This window comes from Struthio camelus, chromosome Z (genome assembly GCF_040807025.1).
Source record: "Struthio camelus isolate bStrCam1 chromosome Z, bStrCam1.hap1, whole genome shotgun sequence".
NCBI lineage: Eukaryota > Metazoa > Chordata > Aves > Struthioniformes > Struthionidae > Struthio > Struthio camelus.
The window spans coordinates 48,292,717-48,317,622 of record NC_090982.1 but is presented as its reverse complement, the minus strand read 5'-3'; the positions used below and the strand labels follow the sequence as shown (position 1 = coordinate 48,317,622).

Genomic DNA, 24,906 nt, shown 5'->3' with positions numbered 1-24,906 from the left:
TTCCCCATGACAACTTATGTTTTCTCACCATACATATTATATATTGTCGTGCAATGAGCTACTCACCCAGTTCTTGAATGATGTTTAGTGATATACGGCTTTTATATGATGTATAAAAGACACTGGTACGTTCTTTGCCTAGAAAGTAGACCATATGCATTCAAGACAATTTGTTTCCCAGTCGTAAGTGACTCAAAGCATGTAATGTCAATTTTGACATAGAATACCACTTTTTATTTCTTTCTGAACAGTCAACATCTTCCAAATAGATTATGACAACAATTTTCATCTTCAAGTCGCATGAATCATCCCAACAGATTTTGTTAATAGATGGAAGATTATAGACTTAAGTACATACTCTATATAAATATTTTTAAAAGTAGGAGTTGGTGCCTATTTTTATCATTAGATACTTAGGCACAGAAGCGACAGAATATTTAGGCTCCTAATATCTAATGAAGGAAATTTATATGAAGTTGAGGCCCTAACCAGGTGTTAGGAGCTTATCTCTTCTTCTGGATCTGGGCTATACATGGCTTTGGTGACCTGGTTTAAGTGTTGGATCATTTTTTGAAAAGAGATTCAGGCTCCCACATTGTGAAAGTTTGAATATTCCACTCTCAGCAAATAAATACTAAATAAATTCACAGGCAGTATCTTCCATCCTCTTTTGTTTGCAATAAAGACTATCAGAAGAGTGAGAAACTTGAGTATGAATGTCTTGGAGAGTCAATGATGTGCTAAATAATATTGGTCTTTTCAACAGTCTATCTTGCTTGGCTTCAATACCAGAGCCAAAGGAAGTGAGAAGGAGCCAGATGGCCAGAACACAGAATTTTTAAAGAAAAAAGTCAATGTGAAATTATATAATAGAGCCAAGTATTTCTTCTTCATTCAGAAGATTTTTTTTGAAGGATGGAAAACTGCCAGACTGGCCATCTTGCATTACGAATGTCACCATTTGCAGTAAATGAGAAATGTAGCCAGTTTTAACCAGTCAATGTTAAACCATCAGCCATTCCAGAATCATCTTCAGTGAACTGTACAGTAAATAGCATTAAAGAATATATTGACCTGCAAACCTTTTTCTGTATTGAACTGTCCTGGCATCCCCTCTCTGATTTCTCCCTGAAGCACTCCCTCCTTAAGCTTTATCACATATCACAGCAATCTCTGCTCACACCCAGCTGAATACTTTCATATTATCTAATTAAACAAGGCAATCCCACACACCTAGTGTAAGTCCAGCTATCAGTCACAGGAAAACATTAAAGAGTTTAAAGATGGGGCTGCTGACTTAATCTGAGTGCCTTTTATATTTATTTTTAGAACCGCAAAGTAACTTAAAATAGCTAATAACATGCACTAGTCTCTGCTACAAGAAATACATGAGAAAAATGCGTCTAGTCAGTGTAAGGAAAGACTTTAGGAGCACAGTAACAGTGGAGTAAAAAATGAATATAAGCTATAAAAGGTAATCAGAAATTTCAATGTAATTTACTCTTTACAGGCCAATCACTTAAAGACTGAGATACTTGCTTGCAGGGGATGGGAGGCAAAGTTTATAAACTCAGGGATCAGCATTTTCTCTACTACCGATACAGTGAGATTTCCTTCTTCCTTTCTAGGGTAATGAGTTTGAAATGAACTATTCTTTATTTTTTAAGAGGGAGTTTCATGTTTCTAATATTTTCAAGGACATTTTACCTCTGTGTTCTTGTTTTGACTAGTTTAAAAACTTGTCATTCACCTATGAAAAATAAATTAAAAAAATCTAACAAAAGCATTAAAATGTTTCCTTCTGGCTCAGACATTTTAAAGTGGAAAAGTATAGATTACTAGTGAAAGTCACTAAGATTACAATTCTACTGTTCTTTTAGAATCACAAGTCCATGTCATCATTTGTCTCCAACCTTTTCTTCATACAGGTGCCAGCATTGCTACAGCTATGTGAGGAGCAAGAACAAGGAACTGATGTAACTGAAAACTCACCCAGAAAAAAAGATGCATTTTCAGCCAGATTTGTCCCTTATTACTGTTCACTGTACAGCCACACATATTACTAGTGCTTAGACAGGGAAGGGTTTGGGAACATTATAGCTCCGGAACTAAAAGTAGATGATTATTAAATGCCTACAACTTTTGTTAAACATATCGCAATATATTCTCAGATTGCCTCCCCTACCCTATTCTCACCATCATAGAACCGATATCCATCCTAACCTCTCATCAATATGCTCTCAAGAGTGCCACAATATGTACCCGGTCAAACAGAAGACCTAAAGAGTCTGTTGTTCCCCACTCCCCACCCAAAATAGTCCTAGTGCAGATGAGGGAGAAACTGGAAAGTTCTCACTGAGTTATATAATCAAGTAGCTCCATAGAAAATATCATTCTGACAATACCTCTGTTTATAATAAAATCAAACCTAGCAAATTCACAGTACCTTCCATTTGAAGATTTTGAAGTTGTTTAAGAGTACCACAACAAGTAACATTATTTCCATTTTATAGAATCTGTAGGTGATTTGTCCACAGGTCCTGTGCTTGGAGTACCTCCCATTCTCCTTAATTCTGGTTTCACAAGCTAGAGAAACAAGTTGAATATCAATTACAATTAACCATTATGTAACCTCTCAAGATGTCAGATCCACTGCTATTTTACCTTTAGAGATCCATACCCTCAGCTCAAACGAGCACAGCATACCCTACCCAGATCTAGCAGAAAACAAGCCCAAAAACTTCTAGTAAGTGTTCACAGTAAGATTCTGTGCTCTACAAATAGGCAGCTTAATTCTGCATCAGTTTACAGTTCCAGGTGGTAGCATTCATTGGAGTATTTTGACCTGCTCCAAGTTTAAAAATAGATAAATTGCCACCCAGATCCTTACAGCTACATGATGATTGAAAAGCAGTAGGAAATCTAGTAAGATGAGCTCTAATTAGGAAGTCAACTGAAGTCACAACTGATGGATGCACATCTTCAATCAAAGGGCTGATGCAATCTCTTCCATATCCTCTGGTTGCTTCCCCTGGTCTCATCATCTTAATACTAATATCCAGCCTGAACTTTAATCAATTTGCTCTCAACCACGCCACAGTCTCAAGCAAGCTCTTAATGAGATGCTTGATCACAGTGCCTGTGCAGTGTGATCTGCCTGTGCACATACAAGATGAGCACATGCTCTCTTCCTGAAAATGTTTCTCACACTCCCTAACTGCAATTGCCTGATACTTATATTGAGCAGGACCATGTTGTAGAATCTCATAAATTATCCTTCAGGGTAGAATAACTAAAAATCATTTAATGATTATTCACTTATTCAATAACAAAAATATATGCAGAAATCCCAGTCTCTGTATAAAGCAGATTTTTAAAGGATATTTTGATGTCTCAAAATGTATTTAATTTAGTTTTGGCTCTTTTCTGCTTTGGCGGATTCTTGCACTCTACTTCATTACTGTAATAGGATTATTGAGTTTAACAGCTTATGTTGGAAGACAAACTACATCTGTGCAGCCAGTGATGATAAGATAAAATTGCTGTAGCCTGAGCGGTTTCTCAGAAGCATCTTCCACATCTTATTTCTTACTATGTATAGGTTAGTGTAATCAGCTTCCATCCTCCAGCCAAAATAAAACCAACAACAGACCACTGAATAAGCAGTGGAAAAGAAACATTCCTGTGTGCTACTTTTCACTATATTCTTTACTTCCCTGCCAGGCCTACCTATGCTAAATGATTTACAGTGTTTCACCATGCTGCTGCTGTTGTTGATATGCTCACCGCCAACCAAAACCATTCGCTTTTTGATACTGAAACACACTAGCACTACAATGGAGACAGCTGGATTTCTCAATGAGTTCTCTTTAAAATATCAGCAATAATAAATACCCATAATGAACATCTGCAAGATATGGTGGCAACCATGGCAAAAATATCCATCCTAACTCTTAAATTACTTTCACTAATTTTCTTCTTTTTTTCAAAACTAAAAGTCTTCTTTACATAGTTTCAGAGGAGTAGTTTTCTTCTGTATCTGAAATATACTCAGAGGAGTATATTTCCTCCACATTACTCCTAAACTGCTTGCTTCCTTTGAACAAACTTTTTATTTTCATGTTCTTTAAGAGTCACATTTGTCTATGAGTTCTGCTGCTCCTATAGTACTGTGACATAGTCAGAATCAATATCAGATTCGTTCTTCTAAAATAAATACAATATTCTCCTTCTAAAATAAACACAATAAATTCTTAAAATACACTTACATCATGACCTGTATATCAAATAGGTTTTGAGCTCAATCGCTGCATATTGTCCTATGCAGGAAGTTCGAAAGGTAATTTTGCTATGGCTGTTCTTTTGCATAGCACCATATATGTTTAGTGTGCTATATAATTATTATTGCCATTCTGCTGTTATTTACTGGAATTATAATAACATTTAAAAGCTCCAGCTGAGATCAGCATCCCATTACACAAGCACTGCAAAGGGGCAAAAAAGCCATACAGCTTCAGTGTCCGGCCCTGTGAAAATCAGTGGAATTAAGCACAGTAATAAAGTTAAGCAAGTACATGTTAGACATGGGCAAGGAAAATGGTAGGTAAAAGAATGGAAATACTGCTATCCCTATTTTGTCCATGGAGTAGAAAGTCACAGAGAACCTATGTGTTTTGCCCAGACCACACACGGAATTCATGGCACAGACAAATACAATTTTTCCAGTATTTTATGCATGTTTCTTTTTTGTAGTTTATCAATAGAAGGAATAAGCTAAGATAGCATAGAAATAATAGTATTTTGAATTAGAATTGGTTAACCAGGAATATAACAATTGGGCTTGTGAACATATAGAAATCATTCAAAAAGCAATACCATTATAATATTGCACTGAAGGATATTTTGCAAGCCATTCTTTATAATGAAGTTTTCCTGTGAAGCCTGAGACTTGATTAGGAAGCTTAAAGGGGAGCACATATTGAACAAAATGGCTAGAACTGTGATAAAAAGTAAAAGGGGCGCCTAGAGAAAGTGAAGACTACATTAAGGACTCAGAAAGGGAATGAAGCAACAAAACTGGATCTGGCATAGACTGGAGGGAAAGCACCAGAGAAAGTAAAACGTGCCAAAAGGGTAGAAGCTCACAGTAGCACAATCTCCTTCAGATATTAGATTAAAACTTAAAATTCCCAAATCTCATAATTTCTGAGCTATCAGCAAATCCCTTTCAAATCCTCTTCGTTGTCGGTCAATATAAAGAGCCTACTCCCTCAGCTCAAGTGACTGATCTGAGCTGTGTAAAGGATCTGCATGAACCAAAGACTATCTGTGTGGTGACACACAATTCATCGCTTTGGTTTGCTTTTTTAAAGACAGGAGATCACATGCAAAAATACAGTCTAAAGCATCACTGAGGTATTCTGTACAAACTCAGTACATTCCCCAGTGTGTCTTTGCACTGTAATTTGGAAATTTTTTTATACATGAAATTTCTTTACACTTTTCTCATTCAGTGCCCTCTGGACAGTCTTGCTCTGAGGACAAATGAGAATCATACAGAGTAAGAGGCTATATAATCCCTACAAAATAATTTTTACCAGAAGTTGGAAGATGTGCAGCAGTGGATGAGGTAGAAATTATATGAAAAGAAAGGATGGTTTAAACATTCAGAGGAATTGAGCAGTGCCCTGAATAAGTAGATTATATCCCTCTCTCTGCTACAGATCGCCTGTGTGAGTCTCAATGAATCACTTAAAACAGAATTTTTCTGTGTTCCTCATTCTTGCACCTCCAGGCCCTTGTGATTTGAAAATCTTAAGTACTTGCATCTGCAACATACTCATCAGGAATTGAGCACTAAATGTGTACTATATTATATAATACAAACCAATCTGAAAAATCAGCTCCTAAGCACCTCAAATTGACTGTCAAAAATAGTTGATATTTTCTAATTTATTCTCAGTTCTCTCTCTGTCAAATTAGAATAATAATTCCTCTTCAAAACACAGAAGTGCTGCAAAGATGAATTCATTAAGATTCGTAAAGCACTCAGACACTATAGTGATGAGCACCATAGAAAAGCCCGTGAGGAAATTAAAAATTCTGTCTTCAGAACAGAACTTAAAAATGTGGCATGGGACCATACACTGAATAACAACAAAGAAACAAAATGATGAATAGTTGCTCATTCAGTGAGCATTATGTATAAATTGTGCACAGCAGGAGACAAGAGTCCTGCGGGGGGGGGGGGAACAGTGATGTGATCAGTTGATTAAAACCAGGATCATAATGCATACTAGAAGATGGTGGGAAAAGAAGGGTATGTGGGTAATCCAAATTCTGGCAGTTCCAATATTTGAGTACTTGGCTTTAAATTCATCCCATTTTTTCTCAATGTACTTTTTACGATCGTATGGAAAAAGCTTAAAAGAGTTCTGTCTACCTCAACTCTTTGCACTGAGATACAATGACAGCAGCTACAGTTTCCTCCAACGTTACAACTGATCCCTTGATTCAATAGACTTGCTGCACTCCTTTTCTCACCTCTCTTAAATCAATTTGATACCTTTTCTGGAATGCGGTGGGGTTCTTCTAGAGACAATTGAGAAATTTTGTGATTGTGATCTATAAAATCAATTGCTGTTAAGAGAATCGCAGGAAAAGTTAAACGTGTCAAAGTAATCCACGTTATATGAATGAAATTTAAAATCTATTGGATGAATTATGTGAAGAATATAAATCCTACCTCAGATTGAACTATGCCAAACTAAATCAGCGTCTTATTCCATTAAAAATCTCTTAATTGAACTGTTTACAATGTTTACGAGTATAAAACTATAGATAAAAAATTCACATTGACAGTTTGGTTTTGCCTTCAGAATGTTACCTTTCTAATTCTGTTTACATTGCTCTGATTTTCTTAAATCTGGGTTGCTGCCTCATCCCTTAGTAAGTCAGTCATCAAATTCTCCAGGTTTTTAGTGGTCCTCTAGACAATATCCTCTTGCTTCACAGAAAGCTTTTAATAAGAAATGGACTGACAATACTTCTTAGATATATGGGACTATGTTTCATTAGAAATACATTTCCATTTTCACAGAATCACAGAATCACAGAATCACAGAATCGTTTAGGTTGGAAGGGACCTCTGGAGATCATGTAGTCCAACCTCCCTGCTCAAGCAGGGTCACCTAGAGCATATTGCCCAGGATCACATCCAGACAGGTTTTGAATATCTCCAGCGAAGGAGATTCCACTACCTCTCTGGGCAACCTGTTCTTTTTCTTTTTCTTACTCTTTCTTCTCTTTCTTTTTCTTACTCTCAAAAAATTCTCTAGAAGCAGGAAGAGCTATCCTCAAGAATTCAGCAAAATAAAGAGATACAGGGAAGTATTTTTAATGATTTTTTTTCTACAGCTTTTATATTTATCCTCAGTTTTGCAGAATACTGTTTTTTTACACACAAAAAAAATAAACCTGAGGCTCAATTTTCCACATACAGTACTTAATAATCTTAATATTAACTTCTTATACTTGTGAAACAAAAAGCATAGTCAAAGGATGTTAAATTGTTGGTGTTTTAGATACAAGTAATCTTATAGCAGTGTTACAATTTTGAGCACAACTTCATATAACAATGAAGTTGCTATTGGTAAAGGTATAGCATATGAAGTAGATAATTAAGTGGATAAAGTATTAAATAGGTAAAGCTTATCAGTGGTAAGATATATTGTAATTGATGTATTTGAGCCTTTCAGGCTTTCTTTCTATTTAGGGATAGATGTAAAGGTTAAAATTTAGAAATATTTAAAATATAGTTATAGGGGAAAGGAATTTAATTCATCAGCATGAAAACTATTTAGAGGTCATAAATATCAAGTTATTAGTCATAACGAATTAACACTACTGCAGTTGGCACCTGGTGGTTGCCAAGTTTAATGCCTTTCCATCTGTATGCTTTTCCCACGTTGACAGGACTTACATGAACACAAAATGCGACAATAACCTTGCAAGGACAAAATTATATATGTTAAAACTATAACACATGCTGTAAGATAAGGGTGAATGTAAGGAAGTCTGTTTCACTTTACCAAAGAAACATTCAGTTTTTGAAAGATATCTAGTAGAACAATATTCCTAATTTAGGACAGTATATTAACTTTCACTGAATCACTGGACATCTTTCCAGAAGTGAGGTTAGAATCAGACAGAATGACATCATCCGTAAACATAAGATCAGCAGTATTTGTAAAGCTTGAGAAAAGAGTCTGAGTGGAACAAACAGATGGGTCTAAGAAGCCATCATGCATACCATTGACTTTTCAAGGCACCATTTACCATAATAGAGTTGGGAGTTCTCATAAATTATCTTTATTGCCTTGACAATGGGTTTTAGACTTCCAAAGAATTTTTAAAAGTCCTCTCCTTTAGATAACTGTAATGCTTTAGAGAGATAGACAAAAATTTCAGATTTTTGGTAGATGTTTGCCAAGGAGCTTCAAGAAGTTTTTACACGCAGTGGATGAGCTTCAGCATGCCTCAGTACTTCAGATAACCCTTGTGGTCAGTTAAGCATAACAAAAGGCATAATCCTTTTAACACAGTTCTGTGGCAGCTATTCAAATCTGATTGTTGTTGACAAAGTTTTTTCATCTTGGGCAAAGGGGAAAAGGAGGTTTGAGAGACCTCAGTAGAAACACTAGTCCCTACTATAATGCCAATTTCTGCGGTGTTTGGGCCACAAATTTCACTAATAAGACCTGCTGCACTTACTGTAATTGTTCTGTATAACCTGGTATCCGGGAAGCAAAGAATAGGATGTCTAAAAAATATTCTGTCAATATCTCTGATCTCTTTTTCACCTAGATCTTGCTCTCCTGCTGGTAGAAATTATCTGCCTTTCAAAAAACGATGACCAAGCCTGTCAACCAAATGAAAAAGCCCTGATGATGAGATTAGAATGTAGGAAAACAGCTTTCAAGACAAAGGAATGGAATATTGGAAATTAAATTCCTCATCTCAAGCACAGTGATGCAGCATTCACTGCTTTCCTTCACACCATCTTTTATGGTTGTACAAATATTAAGAGGTCACATTTTGTTCAAACTCTGTCTTCCTTCTAAATTGGGCAATTCATCACATTCCAGCTGAGTGTCAGAAGCAGACATCTGACCAAGTATGAATCTAGTTATTAATTCCTGTTTTGTTACATTTTAATCAAAAGCCAAACTCTTATGACAAGTAAACTTTCAATTTCAAATATTCAAATGTACCCTAAGTTTATGAGGCCTTGGTGAACTCTTTGGTATCTTAGCCCTGTTTAGAACCGGTAATGAACTATTACGAAAGGAAGTAGCCTAAGTTTGTCTTTCAGAGTCTACATTACTCAGCTAAATACACAAAGCAGCTTAGCCGGCCTCAGCAGAGGGAGCAAGCACCAACCATACATGAAGACTGGACAGTCCTCTCATCCCAGAAGATCTTAAACATAGGTCAAGTGAAACAGAGTGGGGAAGCTCAGAGTATGTACAGCATGTAATTTTATTCTCTTGTCTGCCAGTTAGTTTGAGTGGTCATTCAATAAATGTTTACAAATCAATGGCATACAAATGTAGCATTCATGTTCTTTCATTCCTTCCTCCCAGCTCCACCTCTGTGCTGTCACCTTCTCTGGTGTGCATCTTTACTTGCATACCACCACAGAATTTTATCTGTATTTCATATTGAGAATGTTTCCTCCAGTTTCTTACTGGATGTTATTAAATATTCATATGTTAATATATGTCTCTTTCTAAAAATCTATCTTTTTCTAAAATTTTATCTTTTCTAAAAATTTTCATATATATTTTGTGATTTCAAAGTCTACTGGAAGACAGTGAAAATTCTATCTTAAGCCACTAAAATAACGTATCATAAATATGAATGTAGTATTATGCCAGCTAGTTGATAAGCATACGTGACTAACATCTAGGCTATCTTTCCTGAGGAAAAAATGGTACTTACACTCATTCAGTTCCAAGCCTCTCCATCAGTCAGAAAAAGCATCTTCTGCTACGTGGACCTCTGTATAGGACATAAGAATATCACCAAAATAATTCATTAAAAATTTTAGCCACTAAAAGTTATCTGGAATTGAATGGGAATGGTGGAAGTTTTTAGGACCCTGTTACCAATGTCCTGCAATCCCTACTCTACATTGCAGTAAAATAAATCTTACTATACTTTACTAAAGTTATATAAAGTTTCTCATGAACCTCATGGAAATAAGCCTACTATTAAGATGCTGCACACAATTCCATCATTTAGTCTGCGTCTACATTTTATATATAAAATAAGATCTGGTCTTTTATTGTGCATCTTAGCTAGAGCACACCATCTCCAACCTCATAGCACTTGCTCTTTCAAACCAGAAAAATGTTTACTCAGATAGTACAAATAAATCAATGTATTAGATTTATTTTAACTAAATTAAAGGCTGATCCATTAAGCAATTTATCTGTAGCAAATCTTTCTTTGTCTCATCTTTCCATAAAGATAGAACAATGCAAATTTAAAAAAAATTACTTATATTTAAAGTGTTCTGAAGTTTTATGCATAGATAAAGAAAAGAAATAAAGATATAAAGAAAAGATATAAACAAATTTAGCTGTAAGTCAGCTAACATACAATTTAAGTCTTATGAACAGTTAAGTCATAGATCAGGTAATTCTTATAGAAGGTCATTATGATAAAGAAAATGTCTCCAATCACTTCCTCTTGCCCGTCAGTGCTTCTGCAGAACATTTGCATGTTTGTGTTGTATAATGTTGCAGAATGATAGTGTTTCAGTGAGTTAGTGGTCTGGAGGAGACCAATCGTATCAAGCTTTCCTAAGTGATATTTTTCTTCACCTAATTATTCTTGCTTTTTAAAGATTAGCCATGGACTATTTTTGGGTACCTTGGGCATGCTTAAAAGGGGGTCTCCATGGAATTACTGAGGGTCTTCATCAATTAGGATTCAAGGACTGGATTCTTCCATCATAAAGCTTCCTAAAAGCCACAGAACCAAATAAATAAAGGCCAGATATTCTAGCATCCCGGGGCACTGATATAAAATTACATTATATATTTTCAAATAATCCAATAGCATAGTGATTTCAAAAGGGCTCATGTATTGCCAGTTCTTTCTAATATGTTGTAGTTTGTTTGTGTGAAACTTAAAGCTACTATATTTATTTGTTGTTTTAAAATACACCATTCTGAGATGGATAGAAAATTGCTTGATCAGAATTCCTGTACGTGAGGTTCTTGTATAGCAGGTTACAAGCCTGTTAGCATTGTACTACCAGTGAAGCAGAACATACATAAAATGTTTCGGAGCAGAATTTCTTATTGTTATTTCTAATGCTTACAAAGTGTCATAAGATACTGTATGTGATTCATATGATGATTCTGTGGAACAGCACCTAGATTATATATTTATTCTAGTAGGATGCATCCTTTCCTAGAGATCAACAATAGCATCTATTTAAATCTGTCAGATTACAGCTGGTATCCAAGGAAGAATTTTCTAATTTGTTTTCTGAAATGTAACATGAGGTACACTATCCTGAAACTATAAATCAAAGAAATACAAATTTTTCAGATGCACCTACATCTATAGAAAACAATATATATTGTGGTAACAATGGATGAAAAGTATTTTTCTTTAAAAAAATTGAGGTATTGCAGAAAATCTAAAAATCCTCAAGGAACCGTACAACACTATCAGTTACAGTAAGACTGTAAACCAACATTACCATAACAGGTCAAACAAAATCGGTGGGAATTTAGTTTAAATATCAGGTTTGGAAGAAGTAAAGTAACAAAAAAAATCCAGTAGAGTAGGAAATTAATCAGAAAAAAGGATTTTCGTAAGAGCATCCAAAACAATGAACGGAATGATATATTCCCGATATGTCACCAGCTGGGAATTAATACCAACACAAAGCAACAGAAATAAGTCTGTGGTATGTTAAGTCATCAGTCTGCCCAGGAAAACAGAAAATGAATTACAGTAGCAAAATATTCCTTCATCCTTGACATAAGTCTCTGATCATCACAATTTCACTTTAAAGATGTTTCTGATGTCAGATACAAAATGTCGCATGCAAAATCTCTGATAACATTTCATTTCATACTCATTTTATTCCTCTTGTCTCAGAAGATAAGAATAACCTTTTTTTTATTTCTCACACGGCCAATTCCAGCAAGGACATCACATTCTGATAGAACAGTAAAATCTTACTGGTCACTTAAAAAACAGCTCCGTGCAAGTACAGATTAAACAATTTCTTATTATAGACCTCTGTTCTTCAGGCGTAATACAGGAAAAACTTCTAGAACCAGATCCTATGCAGTGTTAAGATGACCTGGCAGCATAAAGAAACCTTAAATTTGTCCTAACCAGTGCTATGACATCCTTCTCAACAGTCCCAGCAGATGGCCATGGAAAAAAAAGACTTGACAAGAATACTTATGTACTTCAGCCACTGGCTGTTGGAGCAGTCCTTTGGGACTGTGACCCAGAAGGCTCATTAGCAGATGGGGGATAGAGGGGAAACCCTGCCGACTCAGCTATGCCCAGGCAAAGCAGTTTATGATCATTTCTGTCATCTCTATTAATATTATGTGCCCTCAGCAGAAAATCTGTAACACATCAGAGATCCTGAGCATGATATTGTTTCTATATGACTAATGTTTTATGTAATATTTAATATAAGGATATACCGTCAACTTTGGACAAGACAATTTCTGCTGTCTGAACGATGCTGACATGCTTATGTTCATCAGCTGCTGTAGTAGCAGCAAATAATAATAAAGTGGAATGTAGGTAAGTCTTAAGGGACCCACAGCCTGGGATATATTTAGGGAACCAGTATTTGGGAAGTGCTTTTTGCTAGCCTGCACTGATCACTGTGACAAGGACTAAGTTCCACGTCTCTTCACAAATCAGTACCCCTTTTACAAGAAGCATGTGAATGGGAATTTCTCTTACCTTTTTCCTTCCCTACACATCTGAATCACCGTGGGGGCTATTGCACCTGATGCTAAGTATAGTCAGAGGCTTCATCTATACCAGTAAATTAAATGCGCCAGGGAAATGTTCCTGATAATTGAGGCCAACTGGCACAGAATGATTGCAGCTATTCTAGTAGTCCCTAGGTCTCCAAAAGAGGGGCTGCAAGCAAACTATCTGTTAAAAGAGGGAAAGGCCCCCAAACATTATTATTCTCAGCTCATGCCCAAAAATAATTTTGGACACTTCTAGGCATGGGCCAAAAAATATGGGGAGGAGAGATCATTTTAGCAGTTCAACAAAATACAGTCACATTGCAGTGTGTAAGAATGTTCCTTGGGCATTGTTTAAATTACTAGCTTAGGCATAGCCTAAGAGTTTAGTAGCTTTAGCATTAGGGAGCTATAAAAGTAACCTTTGACCTACAGATCTGGACTGCATTACTATTAGCATCAGTCTGGAATAGAAGACTGAGTGCACAGTTTTTACAGCATTTTTGTTTCTGGGGGATGATTAGTGCTATATATAAATTGAAGAGATTTTATTACTAGGCATTCCAGTCTTAAAAGTACTCTAGGAAGCACTTCATGATTTATGCAGTCTTAATCAGAGATTTATGCAAGAAGTCATGGCTATTACCCAGGAACTTATGAAGAAAGCTAAAAAATTTAACGCACAGTTGGAATACGGGACATTTATCCTACTAAAATAAAAGGTGAATTCTAAGCTAAATTTCATCTAAGCTAAATTTAATCTTCTGTTTCTTTTTTTTATAAAACTGTAGATGGTTTTATGCCAAAATTTTAAAAAATGACTTTCAATTAAATCAAAAGAAGTAATTTAGGAGGTGAACATTTGGACTTTGATAGAAGTCTAGGCTGGTGACTGTTTTACAGTTTTATGCTCTTACTGCCTATTAAATCTATACTCACACTCAATTTATTAGGTTAGAGGTCGGAAAAACACTTATGAGTCTGATTATTTTTAGTCCAGCTCACCAGATAGTAATTTTCAGTTATAGCTGACTACCAGTTTCTTCCAGGAATAGCAGGAAAGAGAAAGAAATAAAAATCAAACGAATATGCTACAAAACTTTGCAGGTCTTCTGGAGAAATGTTACAGACTTTCCCAACAGAGAATGTTTTCAGCTTGTTTAGTCATTGTTTTCAACTTTTCAGCTTACTCATCGGTGGGACTCAATATCCACTATCTATGGAAGCCAACTAGTACCAAATAAGTGGTATGATTCAAGATGAAAGCAACAAAGGATTTATTCCCAGATCTGATGATAACTACATCTCTTATAAACTATCAAGTCAATTTAGATCTAGCAATGGACATGACTCCGCAGCATGCACTGAAGTTATACTGGATTCCCTGATCTTGTGACAGCTGGCTATGCGCAGATTTGAAACTGGACTACTAAGCATTCATATAGCATTTCTAGATGAATGTGAGAAACATTTTTAGAGATAGCGTTATTGTTTTAAAAAGCTGAAGAGCAAAAAAAAACAGAGAAGATTCAAATATTAGTGCTTATACTTCAAGTTGTACAAATGTTTTCTGTATTACAGAGAAAAACAGAATTACAGGGAAGGGAAGAATTTAGTGCACATTTTGCTTAAATGCATACAAAGACCTATCTTAGCATAAACTCATTGAAGCCTTACTGCCTTCTATGATAAAATGACTGGATTTGCGGATGAGGGGAGAGCAGTGAATACCGTTTACCTCAACCTTGGCAGAGTTTTGAGCACCCTCTCCCGTAATATTCTTGTATCCAGCCTAGGAAGTTATGTTAGACAACTAGATGGGTAAAAATCTGGTTGAATGATCAGGCTCAGAGGGTAGCAGTTAATGAGTCATATTCTACCTGGAGGCCGATGACAAACAGAGTGCCACAGGGGCCTATCTCCGGTGGGGGGAGCAAGGAAGGAGACAGGGGAAGGGAAGAGGAAGAGGAGAGGACTAGGCTTCAGGGAGATGTAATAGCAGCCTTCCAGCATCTAAAAAGAGGTCACAGAGAAGACAGAGACAGGCTCTTCACAGCAAGGTATGGAGGGAGGACAAGAGATAACGGGCATAAGTTGAAACACAAGAGATTCACACTGCATATAAGGAAAAACTTTCCTCCCTAGTGAAGTGGAAGAACAGGTTACCCAAACAGGTTGAGGTTTTCAAGGCCTGGCTGGACAATGCCCCAGGCAACCTTGTCTTAATTCAGTGCTGACCCTGCTGTGAGCAGGGAGCTACATGAGCAACCTCCTGACGTCCCAACCAACCTGAATTATTCAGTTATCCTTCCTTTGCTGCTAGAAAACAAAGAAAATTGGCCCAGAGAGAGAGGGAGGAACTAGAGGAAGCATAGCTTTGTGTCAGGTACTGTCAGCAAATGGAGCGAGGTATGTTACTTTCTCCAAAATGGACACCACAGGCAGTAAACTGAAAGGTTTATGATTCCTGATCTTATAAAGGTGTCTCCTTGTAGCTACAGTTAGTGACCCAAACCTCTGAGGGCTGGATTTTAAACTCACCCTTCTGTTTAGTATTTCCTCATTTCCTGTAGTTTCTATCTCCATTTCCCTTATATATCACTTCTTGGTAACCTGGTGTCCAGGCCTTAAGGGCACTGACTGACCTCCCTGTTCTTGCCTACACCACTGGGCCTTCCCCTCCTGTCCAGCCCCAGGCCCCCATTTCAGCCCAGCCCAGGGCCGTCAGTCCCTGCCCTGTGATGCTGCAGTGGTGCTGGGCTCCAGCCCCACCACAGCCCTGCCCCTGCCAAGCCATGAGCCTCCCTGATTCCGACCCCAACCCCAAGCCACGGGCAACCGCCCAGCCTCATCTCTGCCCATCCCCGTCCCTGCAGCGGTGCCCGATGGCCAGGGCTAGGGCTGCCACCAGCTGTCCCACTCCCTTGTGGGGTAGCGGGATGGGCCTGGGCAGCCAGGCCCTATCCTGCTGCCACCAGGAGCCCCCACCTATACCAGCCCCTTGGAAGGTGCTGGCCTCATGGCGCCCTGATGGCTGGCTACTACACTTTGAGGGGACTAGCTCTCCCTTCTCGTCTACTAAAATGCTTAAATATAGGGGCTTAACTTGGTACTCTGGTTTCAGTTTGAGAACTAGGCATCTAGAATTTATACATGGTGACAAATACCTGTGTGGTTCATAGCTCTCCTAATTATTGTAGGGAAGGTCCAAGATAATAATACTGCCCTGTCTTGTACTAAGACAGAATAATAATATGAGGAATTGATACTCACAAGTATTTATCTGGATGATCCATACACAAAGTGCCAATGGAAATCTTGGATTATATATCTTACTATAAGTCCCACTTATATTCTTCAGCAATAAGTAACTTCTCCATAATGTAGCAAGATCAATTGTTACTGATTCACTCTTTTCAAAGTTAGGCATGTCCTTGCATTTGTACATTATACAAAAAAAGACACAGATGAAACAAATAGAATGTGCCTTGAAATGTGCTAGCTTGATTTATATCTAAAAGAATCATAATGAAGTATACCAAGGTGCAGAAAATTCCTTTTTAGCTAAGTACAAACACTGTTCCAGATAGTTAATATAAGCTAGCCAAGCAATTTCTGTAATTTCACATTTAATAGTAGGTAAGGAATGCTGATAAACCACAGACATTTTATTCTGTGCACATACATTAACAATTTGAGTGCTGTTTCTATTAAAACTGTATCAACATAATCCTGGAATATTAGAACAGAAAAAAATATATATTTTACAAGAAATATTGTTTACAATTATATACAATAGGGATAGAAATAGAGATGATATTAATACTTATGAAACAAAGTAAATAATACTTTTGGTAAACATTTCCTTTGAAATACCTTTTGCTGATTTTCTTATTTAAATAATGAGGTAGAAGTAAGCCAGCAGCTTGTCTTATCCTGCTTTGGATTCTAGAGGGCACAATTGATTTACTATAGCTGATTAGACAAGGGCAAAGAAGCAAAAGCTACTCATCAGTTTGTTACAGCTTCACCTAGAGGTGTTCAAAGCTGGAGGATGGATATCTGCCTGTTTTTCATTTGGTGTCTACTACTTCACGCTGTGGAATTCATAATGTTGGCTGTTGGACATGCGCCTACTGCACTGATGTCAAAACATGGTTTCAATCTATAGAGATCAGTACCTTACAGGAAAAGCTTCCCACTGTGTGGAATAGTGGTCATTGTTGCATCAGACTCTCATTTGTAGATCGTACTGCCAGTTTCAGTGTGATTCACTGACCAAAGGACTTAAAGGACTCGCGAAAAAAGTGTGTGTGTGTACTCACTCATCCTTAAAAGATTGTGCAGACCTGCCATGGGACTATCTAAACTGCATAAAAGTGGTACAGCCTGCTGAATAGTCATTGAATGTCCTGTGACACCAACATGTTAGGTACACCAGGAAGCACCAGCTTAATTTCCAGGGCTACGAGCGAGTCAGCTTGTTATAATTTCCCTAATAACATGTAGTAGTAGCAAAGTTTTTATTAAAATCTGAGAAACCTATTGATTCTCTCTTTTTTTTTCTTAATTCACTGTCTAAAGGAATCGTTTTGTTGATGTACATATATGTTTATTTACAGAACTCTGACTAACTGGTATTTCTATGCAAGGATTTGTGAGCTGCTGTAGAGTTGGAAGATCTTTTGGGAAAGACTCTGGGAGCAAGGAAGCTATGTCTGACAGGTAGCTCTTTGTGCCTACTTATTATTGCTGGGCTGTGTAATACCTAAAAGATAATTTTAGTTGTGAAATACACACTATATTTCAGGAACAGTAACAACGTGTAAAATATCTCAGGGCATTGAGGCCCAAAAATCGAAAGCAGTTTCTGCTATGAAGAAATTACATTTTACAGACCTTCTAAAGAAAGCTCCTGTGTCTCTCTGCAAAAGCTTCAAAGTAAACAAAGATAAAATTGACATTTTTGCCTTGGGAGCTCCACAATGTTGTCTCTTCCCAAGTTTTCCAGTTTTGTGGTTTGCAAAGACATGGTGTCCCTCCAGATTCTCTGACTAATAATTACTAAAGGATACTGCCAGATAAGATAGTTCTGTTATGAGAAAAGCATGGGATTTTAACAGGATGTTTCTGGCCTCAGTAACATTTTTATTCTTTCCTCAATTTGCATCAAGATAGCAAAACCAAAACTTTAAAGTATCAATCAATTCATACCTTATCCAAAAAAAACCCTCTGCAGTACAGAAATGCAAAACTGAGGAAAACATTTATAGTCTTTACACTGAAATTACTCTTGACATCACTTTAATTACACAACCCAAGTATGTGTAACTTGATTGTTAAGTCTAGAGAGAGATTTAGAGAAACAGAGTTAAGTCTACTGACAAGTTAACTCCAAGAAACACCTCTCTGCAACATTCACCTATAAAGATGTGAAGTCACTTATGCAGACTTTTCGCTGTGGATACTAGTTTATATAAACTCTTCATCTTTTAGGCCTTTGCCTAAAGGAAGATCTAAGAAATGTAAAATCTTTATAAACACTCCCTTCTGCTTCCTGTCTTCTTTCTCGTGGATTTTTTTAAGGTAATCAAGATGTTGATCTTTACCTTTTCCTGAAGAACTATCTCCTACTGCTGCCTACACTTTAGAAAGACTAGTACCCTTCACAACAGTAGGTACAATCATAACCTGTGCAGATGGACTAAATCATTAACTCGTTCTGAGAGTAATGCTGTTGTCCCACGGCAAAAGCTCAACTTCTAGACCATGGATTAATAAGTGTTACCCTAAAGATTTTGTTTGTTTGCAGGTTTTTATTTACATTTACAAATTTTGTTCACAATGTAACCCTGCAAACCGTTTTTATGTTATATATGTTAAGCATATAAATTAGTCTACTACTATTATCTCCTCCTCAGAGTAGATAAGGCCATCACCAAATATACTGAAAAAGGGGAAGATTTCCTATCCCAGGATTGGAAAGCTACTATGACCACACCAAAGAGGTAATCTCTGGTTGCTGTTTGGAACTGAAGTCTTTGGTGGCAATGGCAGATTAAGGTATTGCCACCCTCCTCCCTTTTCCCTGGCTGGTCACTCTTAGCCTTATGTTGTTGAGCTGTGCTGGCCCAACCAGTTGCACCGCTGTGATGTTAACCAGATAGGGAAACAATATCTCATTTTAAAAAAGCCCCAGCAAGAAATATATAAAAATGTATATATGTTGAGTATATTTAAAATTAACAATAGCAAGACTTTTTAAAGATAGATCATTTCCTTTACCTACTTCACAGAACAGCTGTGTAAACACTTCTGCTGGCAAAAGTGAGGGAACGGCATGCTGAAGACTGAGCGGATGAATATATCATAGTGGAAGTGGGGATAGAGGCAGCAATACTGATTTAAGGTATTGTCACCAAAGACTTCATATCATGACACACCAGTCTGAGAGAAAGCATCAACAGAAACCTTGGTGTGCTTTTACTTAGATAGAAGAACATATGATTGTCACGCGTTCTTGCAGTTAGAAAGTTAATTTGCCTTAACCCTGCTGAACTGTTTCAAGGTGGTTTTCTTTACTGTGTGAATCATATACATTCACACCTTGCTCTGGTACTGTTAACTAAATAGCAAGACAGAAATCCTTTGATTTTTCAAGGAGACTAACAGCTGAGATTCCTACTCTTCAAGCTTAAGAGTAATAGCTAGCTCTTAAGCAACTAAGGGGGAACTTGAAACACATTTTCGCAATAGATTGTTCAATTTTTCACTAGTCAGGAACAGAATATTAGGGATTAGAAATCTTGCTCTATAGAGCTAGAGGTAGGAAACTCAAAACCAAGCGTGTCAATCTGGAATGCCATTTCATGCATAGGATAAAACTGGGGCTTGTCATGTTAGGAACCGGAGCCCGATGTTTGTAATGACTTTGCATAAGCTTCGTAACTGATTTTAAACTGGTCTAAGTGCTCAGGAACATATCTGTGGGGCTTCTGGGAGCTTGTGTCCCTTTCATTATCACTAGTTGACATAGGGCATCATTTAGATCCCACATTTAGATTACAGCTGTGTCTGTTCAAAGAGTTGAGCTGCATATCCATGATTATCTTTTAGGTTGCAGCCTGTGACTCTAATTAAGGATAAGAGCAGTAAGTTTAAGTTTATCAGGAATTTAAATCACCTTATGAAGTCAGAGATGTTAATGCTTGTGCTTACCTACCAGTTATTACTGGCTTCTCCATTATATGTTTGTTTTCTGTTCAGGCATTAGCAAGCACCACTAGCTCCTTTTAAGAATGAAATCACACTTTCAATTCCCCCAAATATTTGGTAAGCTTTCCTTATGTCTCCTGAGTTTTTCTTTATGACTTTGTAAAATTAAAGAGAACTTACTGGCTCTTTTTCTTTTCCTGATGTTGATGTGGCTAAGTGTCCAAGTATGGATTCTCTCTGAAAAGTTCAGTGGTGGATTCCAGCTTTGTGTATGACTGAGGAATAAATTGGGCATGTGTGAATGCACACGTGTGCCAGCATATTTGTATATGTGTATATACATATGTAAATATAAAAATACATATATATACTTACGGAAGAACTGATACGTTTCCCACCGCTAGCCGCACCACCCTCTATGTAGCCACTGTGCCTCAGAGAGGCAATTATTCAAAGTAATGTACATAAGAAGAGAAAATCAATAGTAAGTATGAGGATTTAGAAATGCACATCTGCACCATAGCTTCTGGTAGGGAAAACCCTGTCAGGATATTCTCAGGAAATCTCCAGACACCTTAAATACAAAATATGTAGTTTTAAATAGCACAGCACAGACTTGAAAAGGGTCTGAAGAAGGCAGCACCAGTCAGATCGTGGCGTTGTCATAGCAACAGATATTGAAATTCAAAATACGAAGTACAAAATGGGGGTGGGAGAAAAAGGATAGAAAACAGAAAAATATCAAGTAATCATGGCAATCTGTAAAAATAATATGAAAATTAGACTTTTAGGACCAACGATAGAAATAATTAAAATATGCTTATTCTGCATGTTATTTGCATTTGTTTAGCTTTTTCCATACAACAATTTGAAAATGTTTTATAAATATTAATAACCTACTCTTTCTGACATCCATCAAGGAAAGTATTAACACTGCCTTTTATAGATAGAGATACAGAGGCAGGAAGACCTTTGCTTAAGTCCAGTAGGATGTCTATGGCAGAGGTGAAATGGAAAAGTTCAGCTGTTTGATCTACTCTGTACTGACATATTCTTTGTTTTATTGCTTTAACATGCCTGGGTTTTATGATGCTATTCTCTAGATATGTAATAGAAGAACCAGAGTAATTTTCATACATATTAATAATAGTAGTAACAGTATTCTGTATCTGGCACAAAAGCTCCAGTGCTTTTATACATATGGCTTGTGTAGTTATTTAAGCCTTTTTACAGTATTTCTTTATGACAGTAGTATAGTTAGCAAATAGAAGACACGATAGAGAGGGAAAGAATGAGTAAAACAGCAAACTACAATTTTTTCCAAGATGTGCAATAGTTTAGAAATGGATACTCGTTCATGCCAGCTCATCAAGGAACTGCAGTAAATTTACAATTTCAACAAAAAAGAATTGATACGCTATTATTGAGGATGAAGGAATCTCACTGCTGGTCAAAAGCCTGAGATTATTTGGGAAATTATTATTAACTTATTTTTATCCCTCCCAGTATACCTCTCTAATATCTTCCCCGTATTACTGGCTTGTGTATAACAGAATTCTTTGGTATATCCAAGAGATTTTTTGATATTGGACTTTGCAATGACTTGCATTTTACTTTAGCAGTTTGAAGGAGTTATAATGAAGTACTCCCCCTCTCTTACATTTATATTTCCCCTCAAGGCATGTAATTTCATTTAAAGTTGTTACCATCCTTCAAGTAATATAATGCTAGCGTGTCTGTCCCCTAGAGAATAACTTCAGGGTTTTTCAACATGAGTATCGCCAGTATAAAGCAGATAATTGCATGTTGCATCTAGGAATTTAAGGCAATAAGCCATAAACAAAAAGAGATTAGATAAAGGTAGAAAAGAAGCATTCACAATTATGAAAATGTGCTGACTGAATTATAGACTGGCAATGTGCCAGAAAAGCTGCAGCAGATAGAAGAACGAAAAGGAAAGGATTCTTGAAACTTAGAGCTTAACTGTATAGGGCAAGACTCTTGCTATATAATCCCCAACACTTTGGGATTTCTACGGCCATAGAGAATAGCCATAGAGAACGGTGGGAGTACACAATATGATAGAAAGGCTGAAGTTTCTTTGGTAAATTGGAAGTCTGCAAAAACTAAAATATGAAAGTTTACAGAAGATGATAGTCATTTGAACACAGAGGACAGAACCAGGATAATAAACTAAATTCCTCAGGTATTCTTACTAGACAGTTACTACTGTTTCAACTAGGTCAGCCATGAAGCACTCTGCCTGGTAGGCGCTAAGGTGTTGCACCACAGAACTTAGCAGAGTTTCTCAGGGATAGTCTGTATTTTGCTATGAGGTCTGTAACAAAGCTTGACTGCTCAGTTGTCCAGACCAGTTAGTTTAAGGTACTGATGCTAATTAGTTTATGGTTTAACAAAAAGTGATAGGTTTAAAATATGCAGGAGCAAAGGGGAGAGGCAGGAGAAAAGTATGTTCAGGGATTGAGAGAACGTGCTGAAGTATGGGATCTTTCCATTTCCTTGATTCTTTTTGTCTTGTTTGGATACTTTTAGGACCCAGCCTCTCTACTTCCAGAGTTATACTGTGGGCTCTGGCTCAGGTAGTAGTGGGGCAGAGGAAATTATGTGGGGGGCTGAGTGGGAAAGGAAAGTGTACAGAGCAAGAAGACTAGGGTGGGGAAGAGAGGAGAGGATTAGCAGCTGCAGCTGGGCAGGAATAAAGTTAGTTTAGGCTTTCAATTGCAAAATACACTTTTAATGCTTTTCCAGATCAATCACTGGTTGCATTTTCTACAGAAAATGAACAATTCGAATTTTAAACTAGCTTGCACATGCCTACATTATACTCTGGTAACTACACTATCCTTTTTCTCCTTCATTTAATAAATAAATAAAAGATTGGAAAAGCTAATTACAAAATGGAATGATAAATCCTTCCTTCCTCAAAAATCAATCAGATTCTTCATTAAGTTGTTTTAAACTCTAATCAGAAAACTAAAGAAGAGCTATTCTTCTAACCCCACAGCAGCCTCTACCTGTTTTCATCAGGTTCAGGACTGTTGAAGCCAGCTAAATTACCAAACTATAGACATATAAAAGACCTTTTTCATTTCTGTGTACCGTGTGATTGACAAGTTATCTGTCCAGTCAAATAGGATATATATATTTGAATATATAACTGAAACATGACAAAATGAGGTCTGTTTGCATCTATATTTGCATAAAACCCTATCATTGATACTTTCTCACACTAAATTCAGTATTTGCATCTAAATTGAGATTTTTATCCCAAATATAACATTGTTGAAAAGTAACTAATGGCAAATCACATCTTAGAAAAGACTTTCTACTGCAAATTAAAGAACAGCTTTTAGTTATTTTCCTCTATTGTATATTTATTATTTTGCAAACTTGCTTCTAATTTGAGATACCAGTCTTACAATGAGATCCATATCATACAATATGATAGAAAGGCTGGAGCTTCTTTGGCAAGTAGGCAGGTTGATATAGGAGGAGGTACAAAAAGAAGGGTTTTTTTCACCTGATAAACCCACAAATAAAGGAAATAATTTCCATAAGATGTTGCGGAAGAAAAAAGCATAAATGCCTTAAACTGACCAGACAAGTGCACATAGGATAGTTTCACTATCACTCTTCCATGGTTTTTAAACATGATAGTCTAAAGACAAATTCTAACTTAAGAGGCCCTGGACTGGAATAGGATTCCTCTGCCTATATGTGGTTTCTTAGACTCCTTCCTACATAGGAGCTACCGGCCAGTAGTTGAGACAGGATACCTGTTTGTAACTCTAGCCTGTTATGGTGGTTCTTATGTTCTGCTGGTATGAAATGTATTGCCATAACAGACCTTGTTACTACTTCTTAATTAAACTGAATTAATTCTCTTAAAATGCAATATGTTAAAAAGAGAATATAGAACATTTTAATATTCATGCACTGTGTCCCCAAGCTCTTAGGTTCCTGCCACAAGAACAGCCCAGCTTTTTGCTGCTTCTTGGTATCTGCTCCTGATACTAAGTTTCCTAGGTAACACAACATAAGACTTTTTTCTATCTGCCCATAAACTGCAATGTCCATGAGTTTTCCCAAGCTTTGCCATATTTTCATTTCTTATATTTCTTTTATGTTCCCACCTACATTTCCATGACCAAAAGTAAATGGCAAAAAAAGTTATATAAGCATATTAAACCTAGTGTACATTGTATCACAAGTGTTGCAATTATGTAAACGTTCCTTACCAGTTATTAAAGTTTGAATCAAATCTTCTGTTTCTGTTCTCCAATAACTTTTGAAGCTGGTAACATCTGCCTGTAAATCATTGGTACTAAAAACAAGATAAAAAACATTTCTGAGAAATTTTGGAAATGTCAAAAGTGATTAAAGAAATTGAAAAGACAGCTAATAATTACCATTAGTAAAAAAAGGTGGTGCGTTGGGTTTCAGCAGTGGTAGATTTTAAGAGCACTTTTCAATGCACAGATAACTTCTTGTTTGTATTCAGCACTAATTTTCACACATTGCTTTTTTTTTCTGAGAAGTTTTAGGAATATTTGTCCATATGAATCTGATCCAGTGATTGCAGTAAGCATGGCAGCCTTTCAACTTTTCGTCTCATGTGGCTTTTGAGCATCTCAAGAGT

The 24,906-nt window shown here is 36.7% G+C and overlaps 1 long non-coding RNA gene across 1 annotated transcript; it reads right to left on the bottom strand.

Annotated features, from left to right (window-relative positions):
- On the bottom strand, positions 1-24,582 carry LOC138064556 (uncharacterized). Its single transcript, XR_011137815.1, has 4 exons — positions 24,506-24,582; positions 10,003-10,062; positions 2,447-2,586; positions 1-138 (listed from the first exon to the last, which is right to left on the bottom strand). It is a non-coding gene; the product is annotated as an uncharacterized lncRNA (long non-coding RNA).
- Positions 24,583-24,906: the final 324 nt, after the last annotated feature.